This window comes from Apteryx rowi, unplaced genomic scaffold (assembly GCF_003343035.1).
Source record: "Apteryx rowi isolate R43461 unplaced genomic scaffold, aptRow1 scaffold_344, whole genome shotgun sequence".
NCBI lineage: Eukaryota > Metazoa > Chordata > Aves > Apterygiformes > Apterygidae > Apteryx > Apteryx rowi.
In genome coordinates this window covers 490340-511237 of record NW_020449908.1, presented here as the reverse complement: position 1 = coordinate 511237, position 20898 = coordinate 490340, and positions in this window count along the sequence as shown.

Genomic DNA, 20898 nt, shown 5'->3' with positions numbered 1-20898 from the left:
CCTTCAAGTGAACAGAATTATTTTTGTATTCTTACCTGCAAAGAAAGAGCCTGGTCTGACTAATACTCAGCCAAATACAGTAGCTCCAAAAGCTATCATTTGGGAAACCTCTGTTAAAAATAGAAAAAGTGCGAAAAGAAAAAGGTATTTCAAACATTGCTCTCAAAGAGGGGAATCTGTTGGCGTCTTCAACAATAATGATCCATGGAAGCTTTGTCTTACTAGGTAATTTTGAAAAGCTGAGTCATGGTAGTGGAATTACTGCCATTTGCTTTAAAGATATACTAGGGGAAAGAAATGTATTTTGGAATAAATGCTCCAAAAAGAACCTTTAACGTATGAGATATTTGCAGATATAAATTACAGGGAACATAATAGATTAAGATTTTCCTTCTCAATAGAAGTGCTATATTTCAAAAAGATTAATACACTCTCACTTCTCACTCTGACAAGGGAAAATGTTTGTTCTTCTATTCACACCTACAGTTTCCACTGAAGACAACAGATGTTCCATACAACCTCTGTCTGGATGGAAAAGCTATGAAACTATAAAGGCTAAAGTAACTGAAAGCTTCAAACATTTCCATGTGGAATTTTCAAATACTGTTGAGGTTTTGTGTCTATCTCATACTATTTTTTGGTCAGTGTTTCTTTTGTCTAGGAGCTTCTCTCATCCTGGTCATACAATTATTATTTTTTATATTTAAGTGCTCCATAGCTTTTGGGACTGAAACTGTTGCCATAAAGCAACAATCTATTACTGTTTTTTTACAATTTTTGCATAAATAGGTTTTATTCAAAATGAGACAAAAGCAACCCCATAAATCTGTCTGGGAGCCTACTAATGACTAGCTTTATGCTCCTTAAAGGTAAAACTTCAACAGACAGAGAGGTAGTAATAGTGATAATAAAACTTTAATTAATCATTACAGCTCTACAGTCTTAGTCAAGATCCATTACTCCTAGCTGATAACTAGTAGCTATCCTACTTTCAGAGGCCTTCTTAGAAGGGCACAACAGGACTTGATACCCTAATATATGTCTTAAAACATTTCTTTGTGTTTCAAGATGCAGAAAACAGATTCCTGGCCCTTTTTAAACTCAAATATTCTTTTAAAGTACAATAAAACTAATTGTGGCATTAACTGAAGCATGCCAGAATTTTGGTAAAGAAGTTTTAGGGATGATGGAGTACTGTGGAGTATCTAGGGCAAAATTAAGTAACTGCATGAAAACTGAAAATGGAAAATCTACTCATTGTTCTTCCATATGCAGGACGTGTAGAAGTAATTGTGAAGTATTTCCAGGCAGAAATGTCTAGACACTTTTAAAAAAATGAAGATTTTGAAATGGAAATGTTTAGACATGAATCAGTTGTGACACCATGACAATAGTTTGAACACAAATCAATAGTTCAAATGCACTGTCTCTCTTTGAAACATCACAGTATTTCCAAACGCTTTTAATATATCCCTAAATTGTTTGTTTTCTGCTTGGCATTACTTCCCTTTTCTCTTCCTCTTGCTCTAGATTCTGCTTTTTCACTCTTGGAGATTAGAGAAGTGTAGCAAAAACTCTACAGTCCATAGATTCATTCCTTGTGTAGAATGAACTTTTTATTGCTTTTAGTAGCTCTGAACTTGATTTGTACATTTTCATTCCTCCATTCCATCTCTAAATTTTCTTCTCTGCCACCCCGATGAAAATTTTAGAGTATGTTAAGTTTGTACAGTCTTTTAATTCCATTAAATTAGTCTATCAAGTTGACCTGGCTAATGATCACCAGAGATACTATTCTTTAAATCACATAAGATGGATGTGTGAAGATTTGTCACCTAAATGTATTGGAAGGTTGTATCAGTACTGTAAGAGAGAAAGATTTTTTAAAAGGCTTGTATTAAGAATAATAAAAGGCATGTCGTGTATGACTTCTGTTATAAACCTGCTTAATTTATCAAATTTCTAAATGTTCTGTTGGTCCATAGAATTCTTCCACCATTTTTTTAATCCACATGACCAAACAATCAGCCACCCTAAGAAGAGCTAAATGTCAGATTCCATCAAGTTCAATACAGAAAAGAAATTAGATATTGAAGTTATTCAACAGTATTTCAACATCTTTTGTGTCTGCATTCAAATCTTTAAGAAGAAAAGATCTTGCTTTGTACAGTGCTAGAAAGTTTCTACTTCCATTCCCTTTGGTTGTAATACAAGTGAGCAGAGCTTCTGCAAGGAGTATTTTGCATAATGTAGCTCCACCTGCCTCAGTAGGAAAAATCCCATAGCTGACATAATTGGAGGAAACTCATGAACAAAATACCCCAGTCCCATACCTTGAGGTTTCTGCTATCTTCCCACCTACTCTTTTATAATAGGCTCACTTTAATTGCAGTGGGCTAAATGGGGTGAGGGGATGCAAAGCTGTATATGTTATTAAAATAATTGAGATTTACACAGGCAAAATCATGTGTTATCAGAAATGTGTCTGGTATTATCTGATGTATTGATAGCTCAGTATTTGAAGGTACTGAAAGCTTTGCAATTAGTCCTAAACAGAAGGTCTTATATATCACAAAATGTTCATGGAGTTACATTAGTTGTTAGCACCACAGCTTAATTAAATCAACAGTTTCATTCACCAGACATAGCACTCATATTGATGCAAAACCCAGAGGACTGTTAGAAATCCAGTAAGTTGGAAGACATTTGAGATAGAACCCATGTTCTCAGAAAACGATAACTATGCAAATAGGCTGTCTTTCATTTAATTCATACTTCTCCAGACAAGAATACAATCCATCCTTACACTTTGAATCTTCCCTAAGTGCTCAGGAATCCTTACAGTACTAAGGCAGTTTGTCCATTACTGGTTACTGCCCCCCCTAGTTCCAGTACATTTTAAGTATGAATGATTCTGTCAGATGTGCAGTTTTCTTTAGATTTCCTGACTATCTCCCATCTGCTCCTAGACTTTCATCAGCCTTCCACTTCTTCCTAATTTACTGGTCACCTGTCCCAGTGAATCACAATATTCTACAGTATTACTTATTCTTCTCATGGGGTTATGCATGTTCTTGTCATGTGCCATACAATTAATTACATTTTTAGTTACATCTCCTTGTGGTGTTAATAAATTTTTCCTTTCATTTTTAGAAGTTCTATTTTCTACTTCAGTGACTTCTTGTTTCTTTCTGCTTCAGAAGGCTGTATCTTTTTAGTATCTTGTACAATTTTTCTTTCATCTTCAGCTTTTGGTTTTCTCATCAATTTAGCAAGAATGTCTAATAGTTTCTGTACCTCGTTCCAAGAAAATGCATGATCATAGTATAGATTTTAGGATTTATAGCTATACAGTTGATATTTTTTCCTGCAGTCCTATGACTAGATCTTTACAGTGAAGGATAATATCAAGACAGTAACAAATTCAGGTTCTTATCACATTAAAGAAATGCCATGGATTTGAGAATAAGTTTAGGTGAAGAAAGAAAAGCTTTGTGAGACTATAAAAATAGACACTGTACTGTGAATAAGAAAGGAAAAGCTTAATCTTAGTGTCATAAAATCCGCAATAATTTAGTTTTTAGATGACCGTGAATCACTAATTGTCTGATTAACCAGACAAAACATCATGAGTAGCCATGCAAATACTTCAGTCCAAGCAGTCCAGTTCAGAATTTGTGCATGTTCTTGTATAGTGCCTATAAGAAACAACATTCCCTTCTGTTTACGACTGCATTCTGCTAAAGTGCAACAAGATGTATGCAGAAACTAATACTTCCACTATTAGACTACATTTTTACTGAAGGAAAAGAGTGTGGACAATGCCCGTCCTCCATCTTATCAGAAGAGTGTTTGTATAGTTTTACCCTAGTTAGAGAAAACAATAGCCAAAGTGAAATAGCCATTAGCTCTTCTATATGTGCTTCCTTCTACCTCACATAATTCAGTTTAAAAGCAAAATCAAGAAATCAGCCACCACTGCTCTCAGTGTGTCCTTTGTCCTGTATAGAAGGCCACCACAAGAACTATGTGCCATTTCAGATTTACTGAGAATTGTTTGCCATGGCACAAGAGGCTGGCTCCTCATTGCCCTGAAAGCCTTCTCAATTCCAGAAAAATAAAGGAGCATTAGTGGTAATGAAACACAGGTCTAAAGTCTCTGAACTTGGCTCTGTTCAGAGTGAAACAGGAGTGTCCTAGTGACATATCATGATAATGCTACAATACAGCCTTTGCTTGTGCCAGAAAAATACACTGCAGCTGAAGAAACTTTTGTTTGAAAGACATCCTCCTGTCTATAAAGACCATGCATATATTCTTACGAAAACACTTTGCAGTAAATGAATAAAAGTAAGAAGAAATAAACTAAAAGGTCTCTACAAGAGGAAACAGTGTGTAGGCATGTGGCTTCTAACACAGAAAGCTATTGTCTCAACCACAGGAAAGGGACACAACCCAGAAAACACTTAAACACACAGGAGGGAGGACAAACAATTAAATAAAATAGAAACAGAAAATCTGAACAGTCATATTTCTAGGGCCCAGGTTCTTTTCTCACAGCCGGCAATTCAAAAGTCTGTCCTTTTTTTTTATTTATTTCTGGATCAAATGTTTGCTCTTTTTCTGGCCATTCCTTACCCACACACAAAGCTTCTATATTGGTTATCCATAAATTTCTCCATGTGTTTATGTTGAATTATATTAGTTGGCAAAAGTGTCTTTATCAGTCAGGAAAGTATCTAGCAGACAAGAAAGAAATGTCTAAAAGTGTTAATAAATTACAGTCCTCTAATCTCTGGAGATAGTACATTTCCAGGAAAAAGCACCAGTGTAATTTTTTTCCCCAATGAAAAATCAAAAGATTGTAAATGAAAGGTTCCCAGTTAAATCAGTTAAAAGCCATTTGTGAGCATGAAATAGAGACAGGAATTGTTCAGAAACTGAGTGGTCATTTGAACTGCAAAGTGAGTCATTAACATATGCAGATTACTTGCTTAATGTATGATCTTGAAACACACACTTAACTGTGGCTTCAGTGAAAAACTTGAGGTCAATCTTAAATACATACAGGGACAGATTCTAACTGACATTCATAAAACTAATGTATTATTGGAGGAAAAAATAGAAGTACAGACAGAAGTCAGACATTTTTTAATTACATTTATAATTGGATTTTAGTTAACATGGAATTACACCACTTCTTAGGAGCATATAGAGATAAATTTCTAAAGAGGTGTCAGTACTGCCATGTTCAATTATTAAACATCTAGGAAATTAGGCACCTAACAGCAGCATTCAAAGAACTGAGCAAGCTGAGTTACAAACCACCACTGGGAAATGCTAATGAAAGAAGCGATTCCAAAGAAGGGACTCCATCACCAAGATGTTATTAAGTAATTAAATCTACTCATGATTTTCAGCCCTGCCCTCTCTCCTAGGATTAGTTTCCTAAATCAGGACATCCTTTTTTTCAGAAAGAAAGATGGTGAGAGCTAGAAACATCTTCAGTTCTAATTATCAGGGCACACACCCCAAAGGGTGAGAAGCCCTGCCACCTGCCTCACCTAATTTGTAGTTAGACCGCAGTCCCCAGCTAGATGTTTAGACTGATAAGCTACACAGCCAGTCTTTTCCTCGTACTCCTCTCTCCCAGCCCTTCTTTTGCCTTCCTGTCCTTCATCCAGTTATGAGTGAATTGCTAATCCAAAATAGAACAGGGGATGTTGAGAAGACTTTGTCTTTATATATGGCAATATTTTGTGCAGCAGTAGCAGTACAGACATAATACTCAGGCTGCTGTATTCTGTTTGTGGTTCCTCTACACCGTGCCATGCAGCTGAGCAGGTATTTTGAAGCCCTCCTTAGCACCATAGGTTAGGTACCTGCAGTGACAAGTAGGCATGGGTCCTTTTTAGGATTAGTTCATACCTCCTGAAAAGTAGTCAGGCAGCTCAAAACCAATTTTTAGAATTTGGACAGCTTTATAGAATAAAAATTACAAGACAGGACCACAGTTTTCAGGGTGAGAATCTGTGTAAGAACTGTCTTCTTTTCTAGTAGGACTAAAAGTTACGTGTTTCTATTACCCATCCCTACCAGGTATGAAATAAACTTAGCATGATGCTCCTATTTTGGCAAATAGTTGATATAATAATAAAACATCCCTCTTCCTTTCACAGCATCATTCTTTTTCCAGATTCAGAGACAAATACACTTAATAGTAGTATTTTTTGGATCAGAAATAATGTGGAAAAGTTGCATTTAGATTTCATTGTGATTACTCTCTCACAAATAGTCTCATTCTGAAAATGTTTTACAACCACAAATGGATAGAACTGCATCATGTGAGTATCAGAGGCCTGAATCCTGGTTTATTTTAAAATGTAGTTGCTTCCTATAGTCATCTAGGCTTATGTAATATTCATTATACACATCTATGTGTCTTCTTGTTATTTCTCTTTATATATTTTTATCAATGTATGCATATCTTTATTCAATCATATACATATACTCCTATGCTAAAAAGTTTCCAAAACATTATGATTTATGCTGCTCTATACAGATCAATATCGTCTGGGGTATTTTGCTTTAGTTCTTGGCTAAGAATACTACTAACAAATTATATTACTCTCAAAATGTTTTCTGAATTTAATCCAAAAGGAATGACTTAAAARAATCCCCCATATATATTTACCATGTTTCACTTAAAAACATGGACAAGTTTCCATACACTCAACACTTTGGTATTTCCAACAAACTGATTAGTTATTTGTTTTAATATCACCAGAGATGGTGATATTAATTGACAGTTACCACAGAAGCATGATTGTTTTTTACTTACAGAAGTCTCATCTTATCAGCTTCAATAATACGGTTTTTTTCTAATGTTATCTTGCTTAGGGTGCCAGCAGGCCAAGTTTTAGACATTTATGCAGTCCACTATGCCTGATTAATTATGCCCAATGCATTAGAGGTGTGATAATCATCCAGTTCACACAGAAAGAGTGGGTTTCAGGCATGGATGTGGATGGTAGCTGTGACTAACTGGTTGCTGCTACTGAATGAAGTATTACTGTAATTCCTTAATATGGCCCAGGAAACAGCTTAATGACAGGCCAAGGGCTGTCCATATCTCTCCTGATTTTACAGGAACATAAACTTGCATCAAAAAGGAATTGTGTTTGGATTGTGCACTCACTGAATGTCAACAGAAATCTGGGTAGCTATTTTCCTCTTTCTTGCTTGCATTTCAATCTAAAATTGGTGCTAGTTTTTTTAACGCATGAATTAACATGTGTAAGAGATTGAAAGGGCAACTGTTCCCCTTGGAAGAGCTCTTGAATTTCATTGGGTCACTGTTGCTTCAATGATACTGTAAAAAGAACACTGCACTTCTAATTTATGAGCCTTATGAGTTTTACAGACAAAAGCCCCAAAGCCTCCCTCGTGTCATTTCCTAGGAAATGCTTACACAGCCACAGCTTTGGCAACACTCTGATAAGTATTATTACCATAACAATAGCAAATATCAGTGGGAGACATTGTCTGACCAGTGAAATTATCACGGGGACAAGACATCCCCACTGTAAAGAAAAATATTTTAACCTTACACTTTACAAAAATAAACACTTGGAACTTATTTTTGTTACTAGTTTTTTCCAAACCGTTTCTTTAGAAAAAAGTAACATATGGTTTATGCTGCTTATTATACAGTTTGAAGAATCCAGTGCGTATTTTAAGATCTAAAAATGAATGAAATAATGTAAATTACATAGAGCAAAACCAAAAATTACTCTATCAAACACAACTATCCTTCCTGGTATTGTTGTGACTTTACTTTTCTGTGTGTATCTAAACAACCTGTACTTTTATTTCCTACCCTGAACACTTGTGAACATCTGTTGTGCACTATCAAATAGCTGTTGGGTACACTCAGAATCAGACAGGATATTTTGTAAATTTTTACCACCTTGGTTTCTACAGAGTTTTCCTACACATACACACGGCTGTTCCCAGCACTCTGTACTCAAAGGCATAAGTGTACAATGCAGTATTTGAGAAAGATCAAAAGCAAKGATATGCAAATACTGCACATACAAATAAACTTTTATTTGAGAAATACTGAGTGCTGTAGGATTTATTCCTTTGTGGTAAACAAATATTTCCATAATCTATCTCCTTCCATTCTTTAATACTTTTTTAATTTCCGGCATAAAAATAATGAAAAGTCAAAACCAACATATGTGTGAAATGGAATTAAATTTAAAGTTAGACTGAGTCACAGCCCTCAAATTAAGACATGTATGAAAGCTAGAATAGATATGCAAAAATTATGCTAGAGAAGGAAAGTGTTACCCTGTTATATAGTAGCTCATTTGTTATAGCACTCATCCAAAATGTGAAAAAAATCCAGATCCAGTGTGGTTCCGAGCTAATGAGATTTAATCATACATTTCCCTTCCCAGGAGATCTGTCATCCAGCTGCTGTGAACTGCAGAGGTTTGGAGACTCAAGAGAGACACAGGGAACAACCCTCTATCATCTTGTTAGAGTGGGACTGTTCTGCAGATGAGACTTCAAGATCCGTTAAGGTAGAGCAGAAAACAACTTTTACCACAGCACGTTAAAAGCTTGGAGGAAGACCTGAGTTCCAAGCCTATATCAAGGACTATTTATGTTGTATCTTTATCTAGTAACTATAGAATATAAAATGTATAAGCAGCCTCTGGAATGGGAATCAAAGCATAAAGTTTTATATTCCCATGTAAGTGCCTCTATAACTGGGATATAGTCAGGTGTTTTCTTTCTCAGACACAATAAATATTAAAACCTGATGCAAATTAGCACAGCTTCAAAGGAGCTGATAGTGGCCAGCTGATTAKGAATTCATTTGGGAAGGTGAATCAAGTTCCTCCTACAGCATGAGTGAGTCCTGTAGCTAGTAAGAGTCTGCTGTCACTTTACATAAAAGGACTAACCTCTACTCCTTTTTCAGAAGAACATAYTTTGAAGAGAATTTCAGAGGAATTCTATGATTTCCAGACCTGTTTTAAGTATATCCACCTTCCCTGTAGGAGTCCCATAGAAAATGGGAAGTTACAGATCCTCAGAAATAGTTGCACAGTTGATGCTGAACTAAAGGAAAACATTTCCTTCCTGCAGCTCTGAATTTGCACCTGTATTAACTACCAGCCTCATTTAAAAAAAAAAAAAGAAGAAGAAGAAAAAGGTGGCTTGAACCAGCCTCTTAGCAGTGCCATCTAACTACCAAATGGGCTCCTCCTAGTTGTCTCTGAAGCTCTTCTACTTTCCATAAAACACCAAATAGTTAATCAGCCAGGGAGTAAGAGAAAATGACTGCTAGGTCAAGGAACTGCTGAGTCCTTTTCCTAAGCAAAAAAATGCAGGACGCATGCGTCTATATGTACYTTCTAGCCCTCACTTTTAGCTACTTGGTTACTGTTGTGGATAGTACAGAAAGGGAAAAACTTAACAAGTTCTTAAATTATGTTTTATGTGTACCTTTTAAAATCATTTGCTGATGGGAGCCTGGCAGGGGCTGCCTATGAATTTGCTAGAGGGAAATCCTCAACATCCAGCATTGAGGATCTGACTAAATAGTAAATCTGGCAAGGCACAGTAAATTTAGGAACTCTTTTCAGGATAGCATAGTCAGTACCAAACAATAGCATTCCTTAAAAAAAATAAAAGCTCCACATTTCTCCTTTCCCCTTCACCCGCATCGAGCAATGGATTGAGTCTTCTACTCAGCATATCTGCTCCAGGCCTGTAATAACATGCTGTATAGTGGGGTGGACTTCTGTAACGCTAGAATTACTTCCTCACTTGTTTGGGGGCAGGGGCTGTTTGTTTGTTTGTTCCAACAAAATAGGTGTGGGTTTTCTTTCACAACATAGTAAATGGAAAGAGCACTGTGCACATTTATCCTGAAGCAGTTTGACTTTATTAAAAAATTGATAATCTTGTTTTAAAAACCACATCACCCAAGAACCACATAACCACGGGCCCAAAATAAAATTATTTGAACTGTGTCTAAATGAATAACAAACTAGAAAGAGGCCATTTCCATCAGCACCATTCTGATAATTCACAAAAGTTTTACTGCAGTACAGTCAAAATACAACAGACCAGGATTTTAGAGGCATAATCACTTCCCCTGGCATTCAGCGATACAGCAAAGTCAGAAACCACTTTGGAAGGCAGGCCAAGCCACAGAATTTGTAGCCAGACTGTCTGAAAATGGTTGGGTACTATTTAAACATTAAACAATAATAAAAAAAACTGAAACATTGGCAGTAATACTTCCTGAAGGAGGATGACAATTACAATCCCCTGTCCTCTGTCAGGGAATAGTTTTACAGCTTTGAGGAACTGCTGATGTAATTGAATAATGTGTCTCTACAGATGAAAGCTAGCTATGATAGCAGGATAATATGGGAGTTATCATTAGAAATGTCAGGAACGAATAAGTCTGAATAAGACCATTTTATTCATGTGCACAGAGCCAGATCCATTAAAGATCTGTGCCCTATCTGTTTCTTTCCAAGCCAACAGGAAGGTAAGGACATATGACTCCTTGCTAAGTAGGACCTTAAAAGAAACTATGTTGAACAACCCCATCACCACACCCGAGGGTCCCCCTATTCTCTGTTGATGGTTTCCCTTTATAGCAATCAACTCCTCACCCTTTCCCCTGCAACATTAACAGTGGTTTGACTAGTTGAAGGAGTCTGTGTAGCAGAGGTAACAAGGCCTGTTACCTGCAGTTATATACTGTTTGGTATTATTGTGGCAGTACCAACTTCCCCCATGAAGTCTGTGTACAATTCGCAAAAAGTTGAACTCTTTTACCAAGTTGGTTTTAGTCACGAAACATGACCCAGTTAAAAAAAGATTCTTCCTTCAAAACAAAGTGGGGACATGCTATTGTAATATTCTATGGGTTCTGAGCAACATACACCACTTTAACTCTCTATAAAATACTAGAAAGTATGTTATCAATATCTTTTCATTAGGCCAAAAGTTTAATAGGTATACAAAAATACAAAAGCCACTAGCTATCGGTCCCAACACACATATGTTACAGTTTTCTATAAAGATAGCACAGGACACTGCAAATTCAGAGTAATGCCAAGCTCTGCAGTACTGTGCTCCTATAACTGGGAATGTTAAAAAATTTCTAGCAAAAAAAAATGTTCAATATTTGTTTAAAGCTGTGAGCTTGGGTAATAATCTCAACTTTTATAGCAAAGCTGACTGCTACATTCTTTCTATTTATTCCATTCTCTCAGATTCCACAACACTGTTTTTGAGCTTCAGTGCCATTTCACCATATGCAAATTCACTATGGTGAGAAACCAGCCTGCATGACTTACCTGGGCACCTTCTAAAACCTCACTTTTGCAAAAGATCTCAACAGTTACATGTATTACAGTTGGCATGAGAAGTGGAATGCAACTAAGCTTTCCTATCAGATTACAGCAATATGAAGCACACAGTAGTTTATCAAGCTCTGGATGCTCAGCTGATGTGCATCGGCCTAACCTGACTGATACCACTGAGACTTGCTAATCTGCAAACCAATCTAGGCTCTACCCACTGGTGCTCAGGACCTGAGGGTAACCTTAGTTCTTTTGGCATCAACCTGCTACATGCCTAGCAGTGCTGGGAAAGCCATTTTTTTAAATAAGAGAAGTCCAATATTCCCATCAAGCTGGAACTGTCAGCCAGGACACAGAGCTATTCTTTTTTTATTCACTGCTGAAATAAAATGTTCCTACAGCATAGAGAAAATGATAGTCATGGTTAGTGACTTGAACCAAGTTAGAAAACAAGTACATCTGTTATTCACCGTACATGAACAAACCTGATAAGGAATCTTGGTATTGCCATGACAATACTGAACACAAGTATCTTCTTTAGATGTGTGCTGTAGCAAAAACAGTGTTAATGAAACATTATGCATAATAGCAACAATTACAATAATGGAATTTCAAATTGCAGAGTATCGTTTATCCTGAAGGTAAAAAAATATTTTTTCTTCTCTGTTTTTTTTTTTCTTTTTAAGAAGAAAACAGAGGGGGAAAGTCTATTTGCATGAAATTTTCTAGTTATATAGTGTATACATTCCTCCAACAGCCTATGCACTACCCTCACATTTGGTTGCCAATAAAATCCATGCAGAATGATTCATAATATACCTTTCACTGCAAAAGTAGGGAGTTCAAACCTCTAAGTCCTAGCATTTTTATTGAAAACAATTCATACTTTTTATTCTGTCATAAGGAAGTTTATATTTGACTACTATTTTTAATGTCCTCAGATATTTTGGCTGAGATTTGTATTGCAAGTATTTAGACTGTTCTGTTGTTATTTAAGAGTATGAGATCATATCTATTTCTCATATGATCTTAAATGCCTGTTAATATTGCTGTGAAGTAAGGACTGCATTATGAAAGCCTCAATGTAGGTGCTAAATTATTATTATTATTTTTAATATACATTCTAGTTCTGTTGCATCCTGGGAATGCTGTCAAAATCCTCTACAGTTTTCAGAAGAACACAATGTCTATGGCTGATGGGATTGCCTTTCCTGTGGACTTGCTATGGCATCTTATCTTCATTTAACCAGTGTCTTGCACTCTGCTTTCTTGGACTTCACTGTAAACATTTTGAGCACCACCTGTTTTGTGGATTTTTTTGTAACATCAGTTTATTCATATATTTATATACATTTGCACTGATAACAAGCCTAATCCTCAAAGATTTTTCAGAAAACTTTCTCATGTATGATGAGACATGGTCTAGTAAGAGAATAGCTGCAGAGACTGTATCTGTCTCTTGCACAGAAGCAAAGGAGAAAATGAAGCAGAAGTATTCCTCATCTTATCTGCTTTCAGTTGCAGATCGTGAAAGGGAGCCACATCCTAGCTCTCTAAACTACCAAGGAAGGTAGCTATACAGGGAGAATCATTATTCAGTATCCAAAAGGATGATAAAACATGGGAACACTTTGTTCAGTCAAGCAAATTCTAGTGTGTCTCATCTTCAACCTTGAGAGCTACTTTGTTGCAGCAGTCTCATATTATGCAGAGAAGTCACTCATACCTCATTAAGATTTTTACTTCCCTTATGAATACATACCTAGTGTTTGCTATCAGCATAACTACACAATAAATTAAGACTAAAACTTTTAAAAATATGCCGAACAAATATTTCATGTATTTTTTGCCACCAGTGTGGAAATAGATGTATGTAGAAAACATTTAAGAGAGCAAATAAAACAAGAAATAATAGAGATTACTTACTCCTTTGTACGTCATACACCCGCACACGGGAGTTCCAGTTAGAGGGAGAGGACCACATTAGAGCTCTTTGGGTTTATTTTCAGTAGCCTTTTTGTTTGGATCAGCACTTTTGAAGTAACTCCCCAGCTTCTCTAACTTGCCATGCATGTGGCCTCACAGAATGCTCTCAAAACAGATTTCCTTACAATGAAGTTAAAACAGAAGATGAGCCCAAACAAGTTTCTAAAGCACTGCTACAACTTAAGATGCTCAGTCCAAGGGACCAGACAAGAGCTAGTCCAAAGTGAAACTGTCTGTGTAGACATCTGCACCAGCTGTTTTGCTCTACTCTCCACTTATCTGCTTCCACTTTCTAATGTAGACTTTATGGTTAAATGTACCCTAGATGGTTAAAATGATACCACGACCCTTATATAACCTTTCTCTTTCCTTAAAGACATTTCTTATAATGTATCAAAACCGTTGCTAACATCTCAAGAAAAAGGGAGACAGAAGAAATAATCTAAAAATTAAAATACAGTTCAAAACACTACAGTTTGACAAGTTTCTGTCACTCACTCAGTTTCAATATTGGAAATCTGTCATATATTCTGGAGCTGATTTCTGAAGGTCTCTACAAAGATGCTAACAATTTTTGTGGATGTATCAAGTTTTCATAGCAGGAACTACTGCCCGTCAATGAGAGTTAGTCTGTCTCCTGCATTCCTGGCTCCCTCTGTACCTTGAAACACAAAGCACAAGTCAGGAGGAAGGAGACAACATGATACAAGTCCACCTTAGCTTTCCCCTAGTTCCAGATCACTCTGAGGTGGGTCATTATATGCAAATCAAGTTATGTTTAAGCCCAGTTACAGAAACTGAGCTGCAAAAATGCAGCTTTACCATCTTGGTTAACATGAACTGGGGAGTAAGCTGGAGGCCACAGGCATATAGGGCCTGCTCTGCATGAGGGGGACATCCTGAACTGAAGATACTAATTCTGCAGCTTAATGTTCCTTGTAATGTGACATAAACCATCCGTACCTTGGCCAAGAACTTGGCTTGGTGATATTAAGACTGTAGGATAAATGAGATAAACAACATTACAATGCAACCCACATCCTCACCCCTGGGCTTAGTGTTCAGATTAGCTTCTTTACTTCAGTGTGAAAAATCAAGTTTGTAAATCTCTATCTTGATAGCATCTAACTTTCAGGTCTATTATTCCTACCACGACGATCAAGGGCATTGTTGAAGCTTCAAATGTTTTATTGGCTCAGCTTAACAGCAAGAAAATCTGAAGATAATTAATGAGGCCAGTACTGATTGGAATCTGCCAATCAGAGACAACAGCAAGGATTTTTGGAGGTAAAGAAAATTCTCTCTTCCGATATTTGCATGATGCTAGATAATTCAGGATCACTTTTCATTAGCTGAACTTGAACATGTCATTTGAGCTTTCAGAAGGCCCCTAGCTACACTGGATTCTACTCAAGAGCTGTTTTGCATCACTGAATCTCCATTAAAGGTCAACTGACAACACTGAATGTTGGTGAAAGAGAAATCAGTAAATGTAACATTATTGATCAGTGTGTAATTGCCCCATTAAAATGCATGAGGTTACCAATGATTGTCTTCTCCAATAAAAATAATTTACTTGGTAAGCGTGTATTTGATGTTACATCATACATCAAGGAATTTTACAAGCAGTTTCCTTCTTTTAGCAGAAGTTAACTTTTATCAAGCATGATAGTTCTGATATTACCCAGCATTTCTACCTTTTAAAATAACTTGCAAAGAGTTTGTAAGAATCAAGGTACGAGGTTTTCATTACAGTATTTGGTTTAGGAGTCTCTTCTTCCCATCAGCCATGGCAGAGACTAGCTAAGCAAATCAAGATTTGTCACCTACTGGCATATTATGATGACCATCTTCGGCATGCAGTCTCCCAGTCCATCCACTTCAGGTGCCAAAAATGAACAATGATTTCATCAGTTATCAGATATCTCTTCTTTCTCTCATTTTTAAGCAATCATCTGGGTAAGGCTAGAGAGCCTTTCTTACTACCTCTTTCATTCCTCCAGAAAAGTCTTAATTTGTCCTGTTCAGAAAGATAAAATGTGATTAGATTAGCCAAAAAGCTGTCTCTTCTGCTGTTTACATATGCAGCTAGGGAGCATGCCTTGTTTTATTGCTSGTAGTACAGATCTAGGAGCTGATGGGAATGTACTATGGCTATAAAGGCATCTAAGGCACATGTCCCGATCAAGCTTCATTTTCATGCAGAAGGTTTGGGACTGGCATCTATATGGGGGTCTCCCCTGAAAAGAAGTTGAGATGATATCTAATTGTCAAGATATCTAATTTACAAGTGCTCTAGAGATAACCAAAATTAGATGCAGTGCTCTAAGGTTCCCCACTCTTCTTCAATGCAGCTAAAAGAAAATAAAGTACCTTTGCAACTTTTTTTTTTGATTGTTGTTTCCAGATAATACAATACTTCTCTTGAAACTTCTTAAGGAATTTATGACTGAGGAGGGAGGAAGGAAAGAGATTTGATTCAGTTCATTGATATTCGTAGTTGCCATGCTTCTGATGAAGAATTTTAAGAACTATGAGCCAGCCTTACTGATACCAGTTGAACCAATTAGTGGACATCATTCAGAAAAAGCTAGTCAACCTCTTTTTCTTCACAGGCCTGTTACTGGTTATTCTGAGGGCATGCCAGTGTCATCAATGACTTTGTGAGCCAGCATGCTTTTAAACAGTATTACTGTGCTATCTGAATCTCATATCTTTTTTTCCCTACTTTCTTGAAATCTAGTACATTGTGGAGTATTCAGACATCTAATTCAGACATTTTTCTCTTTTGGTACTCAAGCATGTCCAAGCAAGGAGGGGGAACAGAGGACTTCCAATGAAGGTAGCTGCTATTAACAGGGGAGGCCTACATCCCTCCCCACACATACACATTTCAAAAGCGAGCATTTGGGGAAGGAAGAAGTTCTGAATTCCCTTCTACATGATCTGCAAAGGTTGGTGGGAGAAGAGGAAAGGGACAGCCAGTGATTTACACCAAATGAAAACCTAGCAATCTTGATACGCATCAGTGCCTCACTGAAGAAATTTATGGGTAAATAACTGAGGTTTTTATGAGGTTTATGGGTAAACAAAAGAACAGAGAAGCTCCTGAGGGGATATCAGAAAGCTATTCATTCTGTCAGATCAGCTCAGTGGACACTATGTTCTGTTGCTCAAGAGGGGAGCTTGGAGCATCTTCTCATTCAAAAGGGGCTTCTCAGATTAATGCTATTATCATTATTGGTTTGGGGTTTTTTTTTGTAATGTTCCTAAAATGTGCTCAGGAGATGCTACTACTGTTCCTATTGCTGGAGTATTTCAGTAAGGCTTCCTTCCTCCTGCCCTCAACATGGAATTTTCATAGGCTTTTTACCATCTCTTCATAAGAGTCCTGCCTACATAGGCTTCGGGGAGTTGACATTTTCCAGCTTCTCTGAGGAGGAGGTTCAAAGTGGAAAATGATCTTATTTGTTTTAAAGAAAGGCACAAACCTTCTCTTTCCCCAGCTCAGGAAGATCTCATCCCTGCTTTGATAACATAAAATTGTATAAAATGAGCCAAGAAGTGGAATCCATTTCTCTTTCCCTCATATGAACGCTAAAAGAAAGTGAAGCATTTATTTTCAAGAAACTTTCTGCCTTCAATACTCCAAGCAAAACACGCATTTAACATTAGATATCATGTTAAAAGGACACAAAGCAGAAGCAGATACTGAAATCTAGTTTCTAAGGAATAGTTTTTCATGTTTTTTTTTTATTTTTAATCATTCATTACCATTGCATCCTGCAATTTTCAGAAATATTTTTATTTTTACTCCTATTCTCCCACTTAGACAGGTTAGCAGACATCTTAAATCCAGCCAGACAACTAATGAAAACACTAACAGAATACAGAACAACAAGCTTTGTGTTATATGAATAGTTTTTGTATCAGTATCAGTTTACTGCCAAATTGCAAATTCAGGCTGATTCGCAATGTCAGTCTAAAATATACAAGCGGCATCAATCAGTCAAGCTTTATTGCATCTGCTTTTGTTGTAGCAGTTATATATCTTATTAAAATATGCAATAGGAATACCCAGCAGAAATATACAACACATACAAACTAAAATACCTACTAAGATACAACATAAAGATACACCGATTTATAGTATAAGGTAATGTTAACACAGAAAATGCTCTGTAACAGCACTGCTGAGAATATTCTAGCATCATATTGCTACATTCTCCATAGTCCCTCAACACACTGTTACCTCTCAGGAATTTATGTCCACTTAACCTTTCAAGTTCTCCTAACTTCTCTAATGCCAAAAAGGAGTCTTTTTCCCCCTCTCATCAAATAACCAAGTAAAATTTATTTCCGGGTGATCTATTTTAATATTTGTTAGAACTGGGTTCAATTCTCTTTTCCTATAGAAAACAAAATGCTCTTATTTTTTATTCCCCCTGCTTTTGCTGAGATGCCTCCTTTAACTGGCACCCTGTGCTTTTATGTCAGAGATGAATGACAACAAAGATGAGGAGGTGGGTGAAGAGGATCTTTCTTCCTTTACACAGCCATGACTATACAATTTGTTATTTGTACTTCAGTTTCTGTCTTTGATCCTCCATCCTCAGTTCTAAAGCTGAAGGACAGGCCTACCCCTAACTTTTTTTCCTTTGAATATGAGCACAGCAAGTCTGATCCGCAGGCCTACAAAGCACCCCAAAATTCCTCCTGACATTCCTGTGCCAGGGTCTTCCTTAGCAAGCCTGGGTAGCAAAAGTTAGCAGAAAAACTCCTACTCTATTCAGATTTTCCCTCAACTCTCATTTAGGGTATATTATCTAACAAAGAAAGACAAGACCAGAACATTTTTCATACATAAAAGCTAACCTTTTTACATCAAAAAATAAACTAAGTCCATGTGGCTTTGGGCACTGGGAAGACTTAATCTGGAGCTACAGGTTTGGTCTTTCTGTTCTCTCACAAAGTACAGTTCAGCTCAACCAAAGTCCCTTTGTAGAGCTAAGCCTGGTTAAGCTTTTCCAAAGAAACCACAGCTTTGTTAGCCATAGCGCATACTGATTTACACCATCTCAGCAAACAATGCATATCTGTTTTCACGCACACCTTTTCACAATGATACAGCTCTAGTGCCTCCTTTAGAGCTACTGATATTTTACACAAGTTCCAAACCCATCAAAAATTATTACCTGCCAGGAGTCCTTTCACTTTGCTTAAAGTGAAAACATCATAGTTAGAATTGCCTATTCCCATATGAAATCACCCTTCTCCGAGATGAGCCATCTCTCTGTTTTCTGTCTATTTACACTCCATGCTGACTGCCTGCACTGTCTAGGAGAACAAGTGCACACACACATTTCCGTGATTTGTGCAGTTTCTTTCATCTGCCATGGTAATCAAAGCATTAGCTGTCCCAGCTGCTGATCCACATTAGAGTTCCTAGCAACATTGGTACACTGGTGATGTTGGACCACTTGCTATATACCATAAAGCAATCTCAACAGGAAAAGTGCAACCAAATAGTATTCCTTGTTAAATACTTTGATTGAAAAATCACTATGTAACTGAAGTAATGAACACCCTGCTGTATGTTTTGCCTGTCAATCAAACATTGATTTTTTTCACATTCTAGAAGACTTTAAAAGTATTCTCAAGGTACTATTCATCCAGGTTTTTCATTCTTTTCTTCTCTATTTTGTAACAACCAGAAGGTCATAAGAGCCACAAGAGCTTAGACCAAAAATTTTGTCAGATTTTCCAGCTGGATTTTACCTCAAAGCATTCCTAAAGCAAGGAGTGTAAACTAGATAATATCATAATCATACTCATAATCAACCCTAATGAATTTCAATAGTCTGTAGCATTTGGAACTAACAATCTGAGTTTTTCTCACTGAGGAAATCAGGTATAAAATTTGGATTAGGAGTCAACTCTGACTTCAGGATTCATCCTTTAAACACTTAAGGCTTCTTTGTTTCACTGACTCCTGGCTATTTATTCAGGTGCAGCCAGTCTTACACACCTGCACTTCATCCAGACAAGCCAATTCAGGCTCAGAAGCCACAGAGCCGTGAGCCTGAGCTACCTCATGCTACCTGCCCGCAGCAGCACAGACTAACTCAGGTTCAGTGATACCCACACCAACAAGGCTATGCCAGCTCCAAGCCAAAGCTATATGACTGAGTCAGAGACTTGAACAGGCTACACCCAACCGTATAGACATGTTCTACTGTTGAAGTTATTTCTTCTTCCAAAGACAACACTAGAAAACTATATCATATTAGCAGCTGTTTTAAGTAAATATTCTAATATTTGGACCGGCTTTTGTTAAAGGTTATCAGCTATAGTAGCTTGCTTAAGAGGCTATACAGTCTACAGAATGACTTTAAAGTAAGCTTAGACTGCACTGCAGAAGATGAAGAAATGGAATTCAGGTGATAGATTCAGTTTTTGGCTATGTCACAAGTTTTTCAACTGACTTTGGGAAATGGGTTAGTCATTCAAGCTGGGATTCACCTGCCTTAAGTTACACATCTAAGGCTGTGCTGGCATTCACGCTTCTTTTGCCTCTTCTTTTCTCCTCCCCCACTTACTCATACACTCCTGTCAATCACTTGGCATTTATATTATGTTGACATCTACATTTAGATGTCTAAAGCTCCTTATATTTCTCAGGTGTTCCTTCACACATGCTCAGCACACACATTTCTGACAACCTTGACATCTCTGATTTGTGTCCAAGCCCCATCATGATGTTTCACCTACTTCCAAGACAGTTACATCCCTCCATTGCTGTCCATAAAGTCCTTATTTTTGGTTCTTCCTGAATCATGATTACTTCATCCTATCAGATTAGATCTGACATTCCTGAAGCAGAAAGGAGGCTTGAACACCAGATAAAAGCACTGATTCCTTAAGGGCTTGTCTTGGCTTGTAGATTAGTAAACAGCAAAAGACACAATGTAACAAGAGCACGATTTTTTTTCCAGATTAGATTAGCATAGAGTGGCTGTTAGGACAGGGATGATTGGCAGTAGCTGTAGGTGACACTTTACATTGTGACTGAGAGCAAGGCTATGGTAGTTTTGGTAGTTAGAAAGGAAGCAATAAGGAGTCCTGAGCTCAGTGAGGGGAGGACTGGAACAGGGAGCATGACAGTACTGTGGATTTCTATCCACAAGATGGACAAGTGCAGAAAGAGAAAAGAGATAGGTCCCTGAGGCAAGCCAATACACTACTGACATATGCCATCTAACAAGTCCTAGGAAGAAATGTAAAAGCAAATCTGGCTAATCCTGTACATTAAGACCTTCCACCAACTCTGGCTTCCTAGACTTCACAGATGAACACTCTGATATCTCTTCCGGGACAGATTCCTTTTAGAATAGGTAATAAACACCACATTCCTCAAGTTTTAGGTGAGAATAGCACTAAGTATTCTGATCTCTTTCGGTCTGAGTTCAGCCTCAGTGAATGATTCAGACCAGACTACTTAGATGATATC